Here is a 7,368-nt window from a genome sequence, read left to right on the forward strand (position 1 = left end):
TGAATTTTCATCGAATTCTCACTATGGCCCCACAAGGTCGGAGCTTTTTTTAAAAAATTATTTATTTATTTATTTATTTATTTATTATTTTTGGCTGCATTGGGTCTTTGTTTCTGCGCGCGGCTTTCTCTAGTTGCGGCGAGCGGGGACTACTCTACATTGTGGTTGCGTGGGCTTCTCATTGCGGTGACCTCTCTTATTGTGGAGCTCAGGCTCTGGGTGCGCAGGCTTCAGTACTTGTGGCTCGTGGGCTCTAGAGCGCAGGTTCAGTAGTTGTGGCACAGGGGTTTAGTTGCTCCGCAGCATGTGGGATCTTCCCAGACCAGGGCTCGAACCGGTGTCCCCTGCATTGGCAGGTGGATTCTTAACCACTGTGCCACCAGGGAAGCCCCCGGTGCTATTATTATTACATTTTCCAGGGGCACAGGGAGGTCAAGTCACTTGCCCAAGGTCACACGGCTCTAAGAGCAGACCTGGGACTTGCGCTCCGACTTCCTGATGCTCAGAGGAGAACGTCCAGCGCCCAGGTGCAGCCGCAGTGCCCTGACCTAAGGACAGGTTTAGATGTGTGGACCTCTTGCTGGGAGCGTATCAGCAACGGGAACCGAACCTCTTGGGAGTCGGGGCTCAGGCGGGTCCACTAACCCTTGCTCCTGTCCAGCCTGAGGGGGTCGGGTGGGGGGGCTGTGGCCCCTGGATGCGCCGGTTTGGTCCGCGGCCCCGCCCGCCCGCTGGGCAGGTGCGCTTGTAGCTGCGCATGCGCGGCCTGCAGCCTCTGCAGAACCCGGGTGCCGGCCAACCTCTGGGGGTGGGAAGAATCCTGTGATTTACGCTTATGTCACGTGACGGCGGGGAGCTTGCTTGCGGCTTGGCCGCTGCGCCAGGAGCCCGGCAGGTGGGAGACGGATGCAGAACAGAGAGGGGAGAAGCTAGGGGGTCAGGGAATAGAGACAGGGAGCCGCATGGAGGGACCGAGAACGGGGGTGGGGGGCGTGCGGGGAGAGAGAGACAAACAACCCAGAGTAGGCAACTGGGCGGAGCAGGGAGAGACGGAAGAAACCGAGTACCGTGGCCTCCACCAGCCCTGATAGCGCGGACCAACTGACTTGGGCCCCCCACGTACAGGGGCCTGTTGGAGAGCCCTGGGTCCAGAGTCTGGGCCTCTTCTCCGACAGTCTCGGGCTTGCACCTGCCTCCCTTCTGCTTTTAAGCTGCATCATCAGCTGCATTTTTTCGTGTTCACCCCCACCCCCACCTCCTGGTCTCTGGGCTTTTAGATTCTGCTGCATTCTTTTAGAAGAAGTTTCTAATGAATTCAAGATAATGTTAATAAGGTTCTTTACCTAGTACCGGGAACCTATTAAGGACCCAATAAATGTTAGCTATTAATATCATTAAAAATGGCATAACGAGTCTGAATACATCAGTGCTGAATACAGTTACAGAGCGTTCAGTCGGTTTCCTGTTTTTTTGCTGCTGTAGTTCACAGGCAGAGAATGAAAATGTAATTGTCTCCAGCGCAGCCACCCACTACCCGCCACACCTACAAAGAGCGGCAGGGCCTGGAGTGCTTCAGGTTGGTACATCCTTGCCGGAAAGAGTGAGTTAACAGTTTTTTGTGTTTGAGGTCGGAATACAATATGAAAAAGGCTTTGTTTTCAAAAGCGTAGGCTAGGTTCTCAAACTCAAAGGAGTGTAGGGGCCAGACAGATGTAACACTACAGATGTGGCCAATGGCAAAGCACGTGCCTTGCGGGGAGTCAGGGCGGGGGGCAGTCCTTACTCAGCTCCAACCACTGGTTTACATGCAACGACCAAGGATCTTGATTGTAAACATTTCGGCATCCCCCAGTAAGTCGAAGTGTTGCAATGGATTAAAAAAAAATGTAGGGCTTCCCTGGTGGTGCAGTGATTGGGAATCCACCTGCTGGTGCAGAGGACACGGGTTTGAGCCCTGGGCCGCGAGGATCCCACGGGCCGCAGAGCAGCTGGGCCCGTGCACCGCAGCTGCTGAGCCTGTGCTCTAGAGCCCGCGAGCCACAACTACTGAGCCCATGTGCCACAACTATTGAGGGCCGCACTCGTGGAGCCTGTGTTCCACAACAAGAAAGTCCACCTTAATGAGACGCCTGTGCACCGTAGGGAGAGGCAGTCCCCGCTTGCTGCAGCTAAAAAGAGAGCCCGCGTGCAGCAGTGGGAACCCAACGCAGCCAAAAATAAATAAATAAGTTTATAAAAAAAGAAATTTAATAACACCACACTGGCTAAACAAAACACATCTGAGGGCCACGTCCAGTCCCCAGGTTACCTGCATGTAAACTCTGGGAGATTAATGCCTCTTCTGGAAGGTGGAGGTTGATTCCCCCAAGGCGCAGGTTCTGAGTAGCACTGATGTCTCTCCCATGCACATGGAGTCCTGGAGCGCTCAGGGCTTTGGACAGGGGTGGTGGTGTGAATGCCTGGGCACCAAGCACTAGGACCTTCCCCCGTGGCCCTGAGAGCCAGGAATGAGTCCCTCTGCTTAGCGTGGCTCTGGGGGAGCAGATTAGAGCCAACCACTTTTGAATGGACTGGTGAGCACTATGGTGGCAGCCTCTGAGGACAGCTGTTGTGGACAGCTCAGTTTTGCCTGGACTGTGAATGTCCCATAGTCCTGATCCAGCCCAGGAACAAGGACAGAGCCACACAAAAATACCATCCAAGTGAAGTTTAGCAACCTCAGACAGTGGGGGCTTCAAGCGAGTTTTTTTTTTTTTTTTTTTTTCCGTACGCGGGCCTCTCACTGTTGTGATTCTCCCGTTGCGGAGCACAGGCTCTGGACGCGCAGGCTCAGCGGCCATGGCTCACGGGCCCAGCTGCTCCGCGGCATGTGGGATCTTCCCGGACCGGGGCACGAACCTGTGTCCCCTGCGTCGGCAGGCAGACTCTCAACCACTGCGCCACCAGGGAAGCCCAAGCGAGGTTTATTTAATTTAGAGAAATAAAGAAATATGTCATTGTTTACACCTTGGGTATCAGAGAACAATTCATGCCTTTTATGTGTTAAATTGCTATGGGATCCCAGGGGAAGAAGTTTGCATTACAACTGGAGAAATAATTTGGTTTAGATGTGGTTTGTTTTTGGCCAGTGGGCCAGAAAGCTTCATGGAAGAGGTGGCATTTGAGCTGAGCCTGGAGGCTGAGAAGAGAGAGAAGATCAAATCCAACCAAAGAAAAGAGCATAAGCCCACGGTTAAACCGTGTGTGAGGCACCCTGGGGTGCCACAGCAAATAGAAACACAGTGGAGTATTTTAAATTTTAGAGAGAAACACAATGATGCTTATCATCTGTTGGACACTGTGGAACCTACTAGCTGGAAGTAGTTCACAGTTTCAACATTAGACTGCTACATTTCTTTCTATGACGTACATGTCTTTGAAGCTGCGTTTTCAGCAATTGATGTGGGAGAAGAAAATAACTCATGAAAATCAATGTGGAACAGGAGACTGAGGGTGTTAATGTCTGATGTGGTGGATTCTAAGGTCTGAGAAGGTGCACATATCTTATTAGTAAGGAGTGGTGGTTATTTTCAATTTATGGGTACTGTTTTTTTCAAATGGCTACTAAGTTGTTAGGATATAACAGAAGTTGTTTGGTCCTGACTACTTCATAAACAGAGCTATTAGGTATTTCTTTGGGTCTGGGATGCTATGAAAACATACTGAGACACAAAGGCTGCCACGTTTGGAAACCTCTGGCATAGGCAAAGTGTGAATTCATTAATTCAGCAATATTTATTAAGCACCTACTGTGTGCCAGGCACGGTCCTAGGCATTGCAGATACAGCAATGAACAAAAGAGAAAACTCCCTGTAGATACGAAACTGACATTCTAGAGGAGGAAACACCATAAATACGTAAATAGTAAATTATATAGTATGTTAAAAAGGTGATAAATGCTATGATGATAAAAATAGAGTAGGGTGATCAGGGTTACCTGATCAGACTAAGAACCATGGAAGGGATTAGAAAAGATAAGTAAGGTGATTGCATGCAGGATTAGGCTTGGGTAGGGGTTGGAGAGAGATAGTTTGCATTTTAAAGGGGATAGGCAGGTTAGACTTCATTGAGAAAACGTTGGATATGAGTTCAAAGTCAGGAGTCAGCTCTGGGCATCCCTGTCAGCACATACAATGTGATGACTCCAGGAAGAGTGACTCACATGACCCAGGGGGTTAGGGATTGGTCATGTAAAGGACACTGGGAAGAACTCCAGTTTAAGGCTGAGTGAAGGGAGCAGAGACCAGAAGGAGGCAGAAAGGAAATGGTCAGAGAGGTACAGTGTGAGCCAGGAGTGCAGAAAGACGGCATAGCTAACAACACCTCATGCCCCAGGGCTCTGACTAAAAATAAAAAACATCGGTGGGTCTGGTCGTTGAGAGGTCACTGGTGACCTGGGCAAAAGTCAGAGTGCAGACAGGGAAGGACTGACTGAGAGGAGAGGGGGGCTATCCTCCAAACTTCTCCAAAAATATGGATTTATCTTTCTGCAAGAAAGACAACAAAGAGGAAGAGAAAGGCTGGATGACCCACAGGGGATCAGAATCAAGCGAACTTTTTTGAATAGGGGGAAATCTCTCTCTCTCATTTTTAAATGAAACTTTAAAAAAACACAGAAAAGTAATAAAGCAAATTCCCGTATACTCCTTCTCCAAGAGTAAAGAACAGTAAAGAACAGGATTTTGTTTTAGAAAAATAGATCTGATTATATCAGGCGGATTCTTTTTCCTCCTGAAACCCCACTAAAATACTAGCAGGGGAATTCTGAAAAAGTTTAAATCCACGAGGACACAAAGAACAGGAAGAGAGGCAACGGGAGATGAGAGATAGTGACAAAACTTTGGAAGATGAACAGCACATGGTTGAGGGTTGATGAGTGAACAGAGAAAAGGAGGTGGAAATATGAACCTCCAGAAGGAGACTAGCCACTCAACCACGGAACCTTGGAAAAGTTCAGGAATCATTGGTACCAGGTACTTCCAGAGGTGGGAGTGAAAGGATGGGCTGAAAACAAAAGACTGGTAAAGAAAAGGATGAGTCAGACCACCAGATCCCCTCCACCACCCTGCCTAGTCAGGTGACAACCCCTCCCCAGCAGAATGGTAAGCAATGATGATGGTGACGATGATGGTGACATGGTGATGGAAGCAAGTATATATGGGGCATACTGCGTGTCAAGCACTCTTCCAAGCTCTTCACATATATCAGTTCATTTAACCCTAACAGTCACCTGTGAGGTATTTACTATTATTATCTCCATTTTACACACGAGGAAACTGAGCCATTTGTCCAAGGTCACACAGCCAATAAGTGATAGGGCCAGGATTCAAACCCTGGCATGTGGGAGGTAAGGATAGACAGTAGAAGCCAGTGAGTACTCCTGTGGTTTGGACTCCATTTGTGTCTCCATGAGAAGCCATGAGGATGGGGATGGGAGGGGAAGAATATAACTGAGATGAATAAAAGTAGCACCACCCCCTCGGCACCCTGATGTGCCAAGTGCTTCACGCACAATATCTCTTTTAATCCCCTCCTCAAATCCTATGAAGTACGTATGATGATTTATATCCATCTTATAAGATGAGGAAACTGACACGTAATGCATTCTGGGGCACATAGTCAATTTCTGGGCAAACCAGGATTAAATTAAAGCCAGGTATGTCTGAGCCCAAAGCCTGAGCTCTTAACCACAGAGCTCTGTTCATCTCTAGATTTCAGAGCCTTTTTGAGCCAGCCATGAAAGTATACACTATGAGTCCATGCATATGAGGTTTCAGGAACAGTCTAATCTATGACAATAGAAATCAGGATAACAACTATCTCTTGGAGGTGGAGAGCAAAGAGCATTGACTGGGAAGAGAGATGTGGGAGGCCCTGGGTCTCTGGAAATAATCTGTGTCTTGATCTGGGTGGTAGTAACATGGGTGCATATTTATGTAAAAACCCACCGAGCTGCTCACTTAATTATGTCGTTTATTGGATGTTACACTTCATGTTTTTAAAAAAGGCTTCCTGGAGGACATGGCATTTGAAGTGAAACTGGAAAGCAGGACTTCCCTGGTGGCATAGTGGTTAAGAATCCGCCTGCCAACGCAGGGGACACGGGTTCGAGCCCTGGTCCAGGAAGATCCCACATGCCGCGGAGCAGCTAAGCCCGTGTGCCACAGCTACTGAGCCTGTGCTCTAGAGCCCGCAAGCCACAACTACTGAGCCCACGTGCTACAGCTACTGAAGCCTGTGTGCCTAGAGCCCATGCTCCGCAACAAGAGAAGCCACCGCAATGAGAAGCCCGCGCACCGCAACGAAGAGTAGCTCCTGCTCGCCACAACTAGAGAAAGCCTGCGCGCAGCAACAAAGACGCAATGCAACCAAAAATAAATAAATAAATTTATAAAAATTAAAAAAAAAAAAACCAGAAAACTGGAAAGCAGTTTAGACGATTATTATAATCATATATAAAATGCTTACCATTTATCAGGCATGCCACTTATTGAGTGCTTATGATATGTTAGACACTGTGCTAAGTGCTATACATATTATTTTATTTAATCTTTACAGTGGTCCTGAGGAGGTAAATATCCTGCCCATTTTACAGATGAGACATCTGAGGTTTCAAGAATGCAGTGACTTGCCTGGATCACACAGGAAGTGGCTTAGCCAGCCCAGGTTTGTCTTGTCAACAAAAATTCAATTAACAATCAAAAAGGAAAAAGAGAATTTTGTTCAAGCCAAACTGAGGGTTGTAACCCAAGAGAGAGACTCTCAGAAGCTCTGAGAACCATTCCACCTGTTAGAAGTCAAAGGCACAGTCATATACATTTCTAAGACAAAGGATCATACATCAAAATGACATACTGACATTTTACATGAAGTTCATCAAAGGCGTGTAGTTCAGGTAAGCACAAAGTGAGCAGGAGGTCACCATGACCCCTTAAAGAATTGGGAAAGAATGCCAGTCTTCTAAGAAGTCACATTGCTGGCATCAGAAGAGAAGAAAAAAAAAATGATCTCCACAGTCAAGTAGGCACTCCCATCTTTGAGGAGGTCTGGTTAATGCAAAATGCAGATACACACTGCACACTGCAGGGGAGGGAGGAGGCCCAAACTGACAGAGAGAGAATTTTAAGTTAAAATTTTCTTGTCCTGCCTTAAAATGTAAATTTTATTTAATCAGCCTGACCCCCAAGTCTAAGCTCTTGGGACCACCTGCTCCCACCTCTCTGGCTCCATGGAGGTGGTAGGACTTGGGTTTCAGAGGATGAAGGAGGAGAAACCAGAGATGGCTCTGAGCAGAGGTGGAGGGTGCGTGACTCCTTGCAAAGCTCTGTA

The 7,368-nt window shown here is 47.9% G+C and overlaps 1 long non-coding RNA gene across 1 annotated transcript; it reads left to right on the forward strand.

The window, feature by feature from the left end:
* The first annotated feature begins 812 nt into the window (after positions 1-812).
* LOC132427055 (uncharacterized) lies at positions 813-6,405 on the forward strand. The gene is made up of 3 exons (XR_009519799.1): positions 813-895; positions 1,483-1,576; positions 6,047-6,405. It is a non-coding gene; the product is annotated as an uncharacterized lncRNA (long non-coding RNA).
* Positions 6,406-7,368: the final 963 nt, after the last annotated feature.

This window comes from Delphinus delphis, chromosome 6, assembly GCF_949987515.2.
Source record: "Delphinus delphis chromosome 6, mDelDel1.2, whole genome shotgun sequence".
Taxonomy (NCBI): domain Eukaryota; kingdom Metazoa; phylum Chordata; class Mammalia; order Artiodactyla; family Delphinidae; genus Delphinus; species Delphinus delphis.